The following is an 11,870-nucleotide window of genomic DNA, read 5'->3' on the forward strand; positions in this document are numbered from 1 at the left end:
GAAAGAAAAAGGGAAAGAAGGAAAGAAAGAAAGAGGGAGAAGAGGAGGGGGAGGGAAGGGGAGGGATCAAGGAAGAGGGAGTGGAGTTAGTGAGAAAGAGAGAGAAAGGGATGGAATTCAACAGTGCTATTTTGAGAGGTCTTATGTGGTGGAGTTTTAAGAGCAGTCTAGACTTCCTCTTTCACTCTCAATTAGATAAATAATTAAAGGATAATGAGAAAACAATTACTTTTCATCATTTATATGTTAGCTGAGTACAGACTAAAACAAACTGGACCTTAAATTCTGGCTGTGGCTTATGGCAGTTTGGAGGTGGGTATATATAAATAAGACTTGGAAAAACAGGAACTATGAAGAGAGTTAAGGTTATAAATATTCTGAGTGGTTTTGTATGTGTTATATGTTATTCCAAAAGAAGCATTTCATTCTTTAGGCTGGTTAAACTGATTTCTTTAGTGAACCATTGCCATACTATTTTGTATGAAGTTTAAACTTCATTAATGGTTACCACTTGCAATTTTCCAAAGCCCGATTATAATCGCCTGGTAACGACCATGAGAAATAAGACCATGGTGCATGAGAACTGGAAAAAATACTCTAGGAATTTTAAAAAACTCAACTTTTTCTTTTGAAATGACTCAGATGTCATACTACCTTTAGCCTGGTCTAAAGTGTGGTGCTCTTCATGCGACACTTCTATCCGTAAAACAGCACATCAATGGAAGACTGTGTTGTGCCAATAGAGTGGAATTCAGTTGCTGCTTTCAGTCTTCTATCACCAAGGAAAATCAAGTCAGTGGCTGCTGCTGGTGTCAGTTTTCCTCCAAAACAGTTGGTAGGACTGTCTTAGTCACCTTCAGACTGACTGGAGGAGTCTGTTCAAGGTCTCCTGCACGTACTATAGGGTTGGATTCTTTACTCTCTTTAATTAAATAAGAAATTTTCAAAAGGGCCCAAACAAGCTAATTCACGTGACTCTGATCTTCAAGTGAGACATATAAAGATGTTTAGAAATCTGAATGGTTTGTCTGATTTGCAGAAATTTGTGGAAGTAAAAATGCTGTTAATATCCCACGATCTCTGGCTCCCCAGTCATTTCCTAATGCTAAAGATGTCCTCTAAAATTCCCTTCTCCTCAGGACACATTCTTCATGGGTTAAGTCTGGTAGGTGAAAAGTGAGAACCGAGTTCACTATCTCACTGAATAGCTACAGTTTGGACAAAGTGGGACGGAGGTTACTGATCCACTGAACCTAAGTTACACAACTCAACTACAGGCAATCATTGCCTCCCTGACTATAATTATCAATTACTTATTAAGCCCTCCTCTAGTGGGCACTACATCACCTCAAAACTGCCTCTGCCCTCTGGGGACATCTATTCTAGGAGCAAAATAGAATGTAGTCATATAAGGAAAAGCGAATGATGGGAATTATGAATAAAAAAAGTGGGGGGAGGGTGCTGTAATCAGCTTGAACTGGCTCAGAGCAACCAATTTTTTAATTTTCAGCACGAACATTTATCCCTCACAAATCGGCAAATGCTACAAACAGGTCCTCTTGTCCAATGAGAAACTGATAGGGAAAATGTTAATAAAATAGAGTAAACGTTAAAGTGTGTTGTGGGTAAAGGGCTCGTTAGGTTTTTTTTTTTCTTTCTTTCTCTCTCCCTCAGAGAGTGGTTTGTTAAATATTTACCAACAAACCCCTGAATGTTGGATAATTTTGTGGGGAGGAATCAGAAAAGGCCTCCTGTCGAAAGGGATGTTTGAGCGGAGCTTTCAAGGAAACTAGGGGTCCTGAGAAGGGGAGGCAAAGGGGAAGCGCAGCCCAGACATGAAGGCCAGCCTGGACGAAGACGCAGAAGCAGGATGTATGATGTGATGGAGATGTCATGTCAGTACCTCACATACAAGAGAAATAATAGGCAGAAAGCCTGGAACCAGACTGCCAAAGGCTTTAAATGCTGAAGATGAGAGTTTATTCTTTCCAGGCTTCTCTATCCAAAAAGTTCACAGATTGCTTGCCCTTTTCATATGATTCTGAAAGGAGAGCCTTTGGGGGATCACAATGGGATAGAATAAAATTAGGTAACTTTCTTCTTCTTTTTTTTTTCCCCAAACCCTTACTTTTTCTGTCTTAGTAACCATTTTAAAATAGAAGGGCAAAGGCTAGGCAAACCAGGTTAAGAGACTTGTCCAGGGTCACCCAATTAGGAAGGGCCTGAGGCCAGGTTTGAACCCAGGCCCTCCCAACTCCAGGCTTGGCTTTTTACCCACTAAGCCACTTAGCTGCCCCCAAGGGGACTTTCTAAAAGCAAAAGGGCAAATCAGTGGCATGGCTAGAATAAAATCAAAGTTTGGGCTCACAGGATCCTGTCTGATCCAATGCACTCATTTGCAAAGGAGGAAGCGGGAGCCGTGTGGCCCTGGGGCTGTGAGTGCACCCAGCTTTCCTGCCTGGAAGCCTTTTCTCCTAATTCTGGGCAAGCGGCTCCTCCACTGAGCTCTGCCTGCCAACAACTTTCTCCTGTGATGCGTCAGGTTAGGAAAGCGTTGGTACATGCTGGAGTTATTTCTATTTTCAGTTATTAAGGAGTCTCTTGGCTGCTGGTCAAACCAATCGAAAGATAAGTTATCTGAATGAAACCGACCCATTGGCTGCTATGTTTCATAATATTTCTTCTAGCCGGGCTTTCTATAGGATGGAAGATTCATTCAGCTTAAAAAAAGATTGAGCAGCAAGTTCCCTTAGTAGTTTAGTTTCCTACCAGTTGGGGATCCTAAAATATAATTTTTTTTAAACTTTACTTTTTTTTATTTTTAAAATTAATTCTAGGGGCAGCTGGGTAGCTCAGTGGAGTGAGAGTCAGGGCTAGAGACAGGAGGTCCTAGGTTCAAACCCGGCCTCAGCGACTTCCCAGTTGTGTGACCCTGGGCAAGTCACTTGACCCCCATTGCCCACCCTTACCAATCTTCCACCTATGAGACAATACACCAAAGTACAAGGGTTTAAAAAAAAATTAATTCTAAGACAGAAGAGAGGCAAGGGCTAAGGCAACTGGGGTTCAGTGACTTGCCCAGGATCACACACAGCTAGGAAGTGTCTGAGGCCACATTGGAACCCAGCTCCTCCTGATTCCAGGCCTGGCTCTTTATCCAGTGTGCTACCTAGAAGATGAGAATTTTTTTTTAATTTTAATGATAAATTTTCATGAGTTTTCCAAAGGTTTTTTTTTTTAAACCCTTACCTTCCATCTTGGAGTCAATACTGTGGTAAGGGTGGTAAGGGTAGGCAATGGGGAATCAAGTGACTTGCCCAGGATCACACAGCTGGGAAGTGTCTGAGGCCAGATTTGAACCCAAGACCTTCCATCTCTAGGCCTGACTCTCATTCCACTGAGCTACCCAGCTGCCCCCAGTTTTCCAAAGTTTTATGATCCATATTGTCTCTCTCCCTCCTCCCAGAACTAGCAAGCAATTCAATCTGGGTTATCCAGAAAGCACAATTTTTTAGAGACCAACAGCAAAAGAGGTCATAGGTTTATAACTTAATGCTCTCTTTTCTATAGGCTATTTCAGTGGAGCTATGATTTCATAAATGTGAGCAGCTTCTCTGAATCATCTACATTTCATCTTTTATTATTCTTGGATGTATCTTTGAGAGTGATCACAGATGATTAATTTATTGGTTAGTGCTAGCCTAATGAATAAATTGATTTTTCCTGCCCAGAACCCAATCTCTCAGAATTTTTACTAGTCACATATTCCCATATGAAAGGGTTAGGAGTGAGATGAGGGCAATGCTAGAATCATGGAATCATAGGATCACTGGGCAGTAGATTTATTTTTTTAAAACCCTTACCTTCTGTCTTAGAACCAATACACAGTATTCATTCTAAGGCAGAACAGTGGTAAGGGCTGGGCAATGGGGGTTAAGTGACTTGCCCAGGGTCACACAGCTAGGAAGTGTCTGAGGCCAGATTTGAACCTAGGATCTCCTATCTCTAGGCCTGGCTCTCAATCCACTGAGCCATCCAGCTGCCCTCTTGGGCAAGAGATTTAAAGCTAGAAGGGACCTTGGAAATTAAATGAACTTGTTCAGCCCCCCTCCTTGAAGGTACTTGGAAACATTTCCTAGGTCACAGAATACAATAATGGTAGTAGTTCCTTATCTATGGCTTTACACTTCACAAAATGATTTCTATACACATGATGGGTACTTCATAATTTGTTGATATGAATTATTTTATTTGTCCTCTCAACAACTCTGTGAGGTAGATGTTAAAGGTATTTTATCCTTATTTCACAGATGAGGAAATGAATCTCAGATGGATTAAGCAATTTGACTATGGTAATTTGCAATTGTAATTAAGCAATTTGACTAAAGCTAAAGTTACAAGTGAAGCATCCATATGTTCCAGTTAGTTCTACAATAAGGGGAAAAAAGCTATTCCCAGGCCAGAAACTGTACTGTTTCTCAGAAAGTATCTCCTCGATGCATGTCATTAGTTTAAGATGGCCCATCTCAAGGGTCACCAGGAAACTGATTGCCACCACAAAAAGAGTTATGTCTTGGGCATGACTAAACACCAGGAGCATGAAGAAAGTGGAGAATAACTTCAATTCTCTCCTCTCCCATTGCCCAACAAATCAGAAAATTATGGTCCATAAGGACACCTAATGAGCCAATACTTCATACTATCCATCTCAATCTTGCCAAAAATACATAACTATACAAAAACTCAATAAGCATTTATTAAGCAACTATTATGATTAAAAAAAAAGCAACCCTAGACCTGGACTGTGTATTTAAAAAAAAAAAAAAAAAAACTTTACCTTCCATCTTAGAATCAGTACTATGTATTGGTTCCAAGTCAGAAGAGCAGTAACAACTAGACAACGGGGACTAACTGACTTACCCAGGGTCACAAAGTTAGGAAGTGTTTGAGGCCACATTTGAACCCTGGACCTCCCACCACCAGGCCTGGCTCTCTAGCCAGTGAGCCACCTACCTGTCCCATGGATGGGGTATTTTTTAAAAATCTTTTGAGATCTTTAGATCTCATAGAAATCTCAAAAAAGTATTAAAATTCATGAATAATATTCATAATTATTAGCTCTATGGGAACACTATGCCTGGAATGCTCTCCCTCCTCCATTTCAACTACTGACCAACTGAAATTCTAATTGCTACAGGAAAGTTCCCCCAACTCCTCTTACTTCCAATGCTTTCTCTCTTTTCATTATTTCCTATTTATCCTATATATGGTCTGCTTTGTATATATTTGTTTGCCCATTATCTTCCTGGAGGGCAGAGACTGTCTTTTGTCCTTTTTTTTTTTCTACATCTCATTCGTCTCTATTCTATTTTCATCTCTATTCTAGATGAATAACCTTTGCTACAAATCTGCCCTTGTCAAAAATTCACAGTGCTCTAATTATGGGCAGCTCCATTTCTAAAATAGCAGAAAATAGCTGTGTGACCCTGAGCAAGTCACTTAACCCCCATTGCCTAGCCCTTACCACTCTTCTGCCTTGAAGCCAATACACAGTATTGACTCCAAGATGGAAGGTAAGGATTTTAAAAAATAAAATAAGTAAAATAAAATAAAATAGCAGAAAATGTATTAGCAAAATTGGGCCTTTTTTTTTTTTTGCTGGAAACTCCATTTCCAGCCATTTTTAGGTTTCTACAAATTGGATGGATGGGAGGAGCATAGAGCTTAAGCTGATTTTTTTTTAATATACCACAAAGAGGATAAGCAAAGTAGGCAGGAAAAATAGAGCAGTGAAGAAAAATAAAGCTTCTGGGCTGTTTCTACATATTCAGGTCCTGCTCTGGCCAGATTTCTATTGACATGATTGAAGAGCTTAAGAGCAGAGGTGGGGCAGCTAGGGGGTGAAGTGGATGAAGTGCTGGACCTGAAGACAGTAAGACTCGCCTTCATGAGTTCAAATCCATCCTCAGAGACTTACAAGCTGGGCGACTTTAGGTGGGTTGCTTCTCTCCATTTGCCTCAGTTTCTTCCCCTGTAAAATGAGCTGGAGAAGGAAACCGCAAGCCACTCTGGCATCTTTTGCCAAGAAAATCCTTAATAGGATCGTGAATGTGATATGAAGAAAAATACCACCAAAAGCTAGAGAAACCCTTGGGAAATGACGAATATACCATGGAGATCACAGCCACATTTTCTTTAAGCATGAACATTGGAAAGTGTCTGCAGACACCAAAATGTTTCTAGTGTCTCTTTCTGTGATAACAACGACGACAACAACAAAAAAACCGCAAACAAAACATTTGACAATGACAATGCCAATGAAACAAAAACACACACATCTATAGATGCCCAATTTCATAAGTAAATATCCGGGGCAGCTGGGTGGATAGAGAGCCAAGACTAGAAATGGGAGGTCCTGGGTTCAAATCTGTCCCCAGACCCTTCCTCTCTCTGTGCCCCTGAGAAAGTCACTGACCCCCCCCTCCATTGCCTAGCCTTTATCTCTCTTCTGCCTTACAACTAATAGTACCGAATCTAAGACAAAAGGTAAAGAGGTTTTTTTAAATTAAATATAACAAAGTTATAAATCTTAGTAGAGGCAGCCTTGGCTCTGTGGTTAAGAGCACCAGGCCTGGAGAAAGGAAGATCTAAATTCAAATCCAGCCTCAGGCATGTCCTAGCTATGAGATCTTGGGAGAGTCACTTCTCCTCTAATTGCCTGACAAAAGGATTCACTGGAGCCCCTGGAGAAATAAATGGCAAATCATTCTGGTATCCTTTCCTAGAAAACCACAGGGATAGCCACAGTCCATGAGGTCATGAACAACTAAAAAACAACAACAAATAAATCTCAAGCATTACTGGGATGAAGATTTATATTTTAATGAGATTGATAAATTTATAATAAATAATAACTTTATAATGATATACTTATGAATTATGATACTGAAATTAAATCTGCCCTGCCCATCCTTAATCTAATCACCAAAGGTGAGAATATCCCCACTTAATTCACAAGTTGGGATGTCTGTGACCCACATGTGTTAGAGTGAGAGACTAATCAAAATTTACTGATTACCTTCTGGGCAGTCCTAAGAAAAGAGTCTGTTGTAATTGGACATGTAAACTAAGAGGAAGGCACAGGAAGTGATGCAAAAGAAGTCCCTTTAAAAGGGAGTGACAACTTCCTGTGAGCTCTCCTCTTCTTGTTTGTGACTTGGACCTGGAGGAGCGCCGGACCTGGGACCCTGAGACCTTGGTGAGACTGTTTTTAAATCTTTACCTTAGAACTACACATGGTGAGTGTAAAGACTAAATCTTCCTGGACTTCTCTAAAGAAACTGTTCTTTCAAAAGGGGCTCTATGTCTTCATTCACCTCCAGGGTCCTCTGGCCTAGAGCTCAAGGCTAAGCCTCCTCCGGTTGAGGACTAATTAGATCTGCCTGAGTTAAATTAGGGGGCCGGAGCAAATTATTTAGTGTGTTAGATTACTTATCCTATCCTATCCTCTCTGTGATTTTCTTATTTTCTCTTCCTCTTTTCATTTGTAAATAAACTTCCATAAGTCATTTTGACTTGAGGTTATTCTTTAATTAGGGATTAATAATTATTCAGTTCCCTGGCAACCAAACCTTTTAATATTAACCCAACCAAAACTCCTTTTTACTCCTTATAGAATTAGACTAATACATTTATAATAAATAATACATTTGAGATATATTTATAAATGAGATTTATATTTATATCTAATTTTTTAATTTTAATTTTTAATTTTTATCTGTCTTCATCCATCATCTTTTTTTTTCCATTGTCCACTATGGAAATGTGCCCATTTCTCAGTACTGTGGGAGGTCAAGATAAAGAATATGGAATGTAAGATTAAAAATTAATATCTAGTACTCCAAGTATATTTTATAAGATTGATTAATAATCACTTGAAGTAGAGGAAAGTGATAGCCTGAGTAAAGAGCAATTTCCTGGAACGCAAAAGCAGGAGAAGAGAGAGAGAGAGGGCAGAGTTACAGAAACTTTTATCTACAAAAACATAAGGATATAATGTGGGGATGAAAGAGGAATGCTGGGAAATGTAGTTCAAGGGTAAAAAAATTCGAATTACACAAATCTCATTATTTAATTTATTTTGTCTGGTTTCCTTCATCATGTTCTAAAAGTTTTTGATCCCTTTGTGGAGGCAGGAGCTCAACAGGTATTGCATATTGAACCCAACCTTTTGATAATTTGTACTGATTTTTTTCTTTTTTTTTTTTTCAAAAATACGAAAGTCAAAGAAAAAGTAAAATAGTCTCTCCAAAGAGTACCCAATCGAATAAGAATATAAATGGATACAAAATATATATACAGAGTAGAAGGAAGGTGACCTGAGCAGGGAAGACGTTAGCAGTAGGAGAGAACTGTCTGGAAAAGACTTTCTGCAGAAGTTGTAGTTTTACTTGAGTCTTGAAGGAAGTCTGAAATTCTAGGGAGGGGAGGAGGTAAAAAAAGGAGAACATTCCGAGAGTGGGAGGCAGTCAGACAAACACATGGAGAGAGAAAATGGTGCCCAGAGAATGAGGAATAGCAAGTAGGCTTGCACCAATAGCCTGGAGAGTGTGTGGAGAGAAGCAATGCATGAGAAGACTGGAAAGAAATAAGATTCGATTGTGGGGATAATAAGGAGCCAATGAGTTTACTGGGGGTAGAAAGAGGGAGGTGGTCATGGTCACAACTTCACTTTAGAAAAATCCCTTTGGGAGCTCTGTGGACTATGGACTGGAGTCAGGGAGACCAATTAGGAGGTCATTACAATAATCTAGGGAACAGGTAATGAGAGCCAGAACCAGGATGGTGGGTGACTGTGAGGAATGTAGAGAAAGAAAGAACAAGATTGGGCAACTGATTAAATATGTGGGGTGAGTGAAAGTGAGGAGGTGGGATGACACCATAGCTTATATTTTTTTAAAAAGTTAAAACTAATTGAAGTCTGAATAGGTTAAACAATAAATGCTGTAACTTAAACCTAGGTCTTCCAGCTTCAAATACACATATAAAAAAAATTGCTTCCCCATTAAAAAAAAAAAGAACTTAAATCCATACTATTTTCTGCATCTTTTTTTTTAAGCTTTTTACTATAATACACATGATGAAATGACAAATACTTTTAACAAAACCCAGAAAATACAAAATTAGGAAAAACTTTGAATGTTTGTTTGAAATGAAAAATTAAATGCAATCTGGAAAAGAAAAAAGATTGGAAATTCTCTATGTGGATAGTCTTCAAGTGTCCTGTGTTCTGAATTAGTTATGGCTTCTGCAATGGGGGAATATTAAGACTTTGTTCCAAAAAACTGACTAGTCCTTATCCAAAGAGCAAAATAAATGAATGGATAAATGAATAAATACATAAGGAGATAGATAAATGAATATATAAATCATACAAAGGAGCTTTTTTTCAGTACTAATTGCTGAGAGAGAGAGAGAGAGAGAGAGAGAGAGAGAGAGAGAGAGAGAGAGAGAGAGAAATTATAAACAAAGCTCTATAAATCTAAAGGTACACATGGAAGGAAAAAACCCAAAGACTTCAGGCAAGTTGGATAGAGATTTTTTTTTAATGCAAAAAATAGTATAGGTTTGTATTAGGTTTTTTAGTTGGTTGGTTGTTTTTTTTTGGTGGGGAGCCAAGGTTTGTTTGTTTGTTAATATATGTGTATTTGAAGCCAAAAGATGTGGGTTTGAGTTACAAGTTTGCCACTCATCAACTATATGACCTTGGGCAAGTCACTTAGCCTCTATGAGACTCAGTTTCCTTGTATGTAAAATTGAGTTTAATATTACTTACACTAAGATCAAGATTTTGAGATAAGATATCAATCACTATTTGACAAAAAATTGCTGGGAACCCTGGAAAGCACTTTGACAGAAACTACAAATAGAGCATCACACACCATATGCTGAGATAAGCTCAGAATGGGTATATGATTTAGACATAAAGGGTGATACCATAAGCAAACAAGGAGAATACAGAATATTTAACCTTTCATATTTATAGATAAGGGAAGAATTTACAATCAAACAAGAGATTGAAAGCATTACAAGATGTAAATTGGATAATTTCAATTATATCAAACTTAAAAGCTTTTGCACCAAAAAAAAAAAACAAAAAACAATGCAGCCAAGATTAGACGGGAAACAGGAAAATGGGGGAAATTATTTACAAGTTTTTCTGATAAAAGCCTCATTTCTAAAATATAGAGAGAACAGAGTCAAATTTGTAAGAATACAAGACATTCCCCAATTGATAAGTAGCCACAGGATATGAACAGGCAATTTTCAGAAGAAAAAAATCAAAGCTATCTTTGGTCATATGAAAAAATGCTCCAAAATACTATTGACTAGAGAGAAAACAATTCTGAGGTACCACCTCATACCCATCAGATTGTCTAATATAACAAAAAAGGTAAATTACAAATTTTGGAAGGGATATGGAAAGATAGGGACACTAACGTACTATTGGCAGAGTTGTGATCTGATAGAACCATTCTAGAAAACAATATGGAACTTACCCAAAGAGTTTTAAAACTGTACATACGATTTGACCTAACAATGCCACTATGAGATCTGTCCCTCAAAGAAATCAAAGAAAAAGGGAAATGATCTATACGTATAAAAATATTAATAGCAGCTTTTTTTTTTTTTTGTGGTGGCAAAGAATTAGAATCTGAAGAGATGCCGTCAAATGGGGAATGGCTAAACATGTAGTAAATGAGTATGATGGAATACTACGGTACTGTAAGAAATGACAAGCAGGATGGCTTCAGAAAAACCTGAGATGACTTTTATGCACTGATGCAAAGTTTCAGAACAAAAGTGAAGTGAGCAGAACCAGGGGAACATTGTACAAAGCAATAGCAATTTTGTACGTTGATCAATTGTGAATGACTTAGCTATTCTAAGCAGTACAATGTCTTAAGACAATTCTGAAGACTGATGAAAAATGCTATCCATCTATAGATTGAAGCATACTTTTCACTATTATTGATTTTGTTTTTGGTTTTTGGTCTGCATTTTTTTGCAACATAGCTAATATGAAAATGTTTTGAATGACTGCACATGAATACTCGATATCAAATTACTTGCATTATTAAAGAGTGAGGAGAAGCGAGAAGAGGAGGAAAAGAACATGAAACTCAAAATTTCTTTAAAAGACAATGCTAAAAATTTTTGATGATGTAATTAAGAAAAAAAATAAAATTAGATTGGTTCCGGGTTAAGATGGCGGCAGAGTAAGAAGCAGCTCTAAACCTCTCCTGACCGAAACACACAAAACTCCTCAAGGGGACATAAAAACAAGTCCAGACGAACGGAGGAACCCCACAACAGGGCACAGCGTGGAAGGTACGTGGAATCGAGACATTTCCAAGCTAAAAAGGGCTCTCACTCAATCGCGAGCTGAGCAACCGCCCCACCCCCACCCCCTCCACACTCACCTATAGCTCTGAACCCAGCTAAAAAGAAATAGAGCAAGTTTGGGGCACCCATCGAGTCATCAGCAGCTCCGGGACCTGTTCCTGAGAGCAGCAAGACTTAGGACCCCATTAAGTCAAGAACGCACGCGAAATCTGAGCGCGCGCGCGGGAGCGGACGCTGGGAGCGGAGCGCTGGCTGAGCAGAGGCGTGGGTGCTGGCTGAGCAGAGGCGTGGGTGCTGGCTGAGCAGAGGCAAACACAACCAGGAACTAAAGCCTAAGTGGGGAACCAGTGCAGACGAGTATACGACTGTGGAAGTAGCTCCCTGAGACTTGTAAAGAAACCTCCTGCAGAGGTTCAAGCAAGGGAATCCACCAGGGGGCTTGACCTTGGAAAAAACTAGAACTC

Source organism: Gracilinanus agilis, chromosome 3, assembly GCF_016433145.1.
Source record: "Gracilinanus agilis isolate LMUSP501 chromosome 3, AgileGrace, whole genome shotgun sequence".
NCBI lineage: Eukaryota > Metazoa > Chordata > Mammalia > Didelphimorphia > Didelphidae > Gracilinanus > Gracilinanus agilis.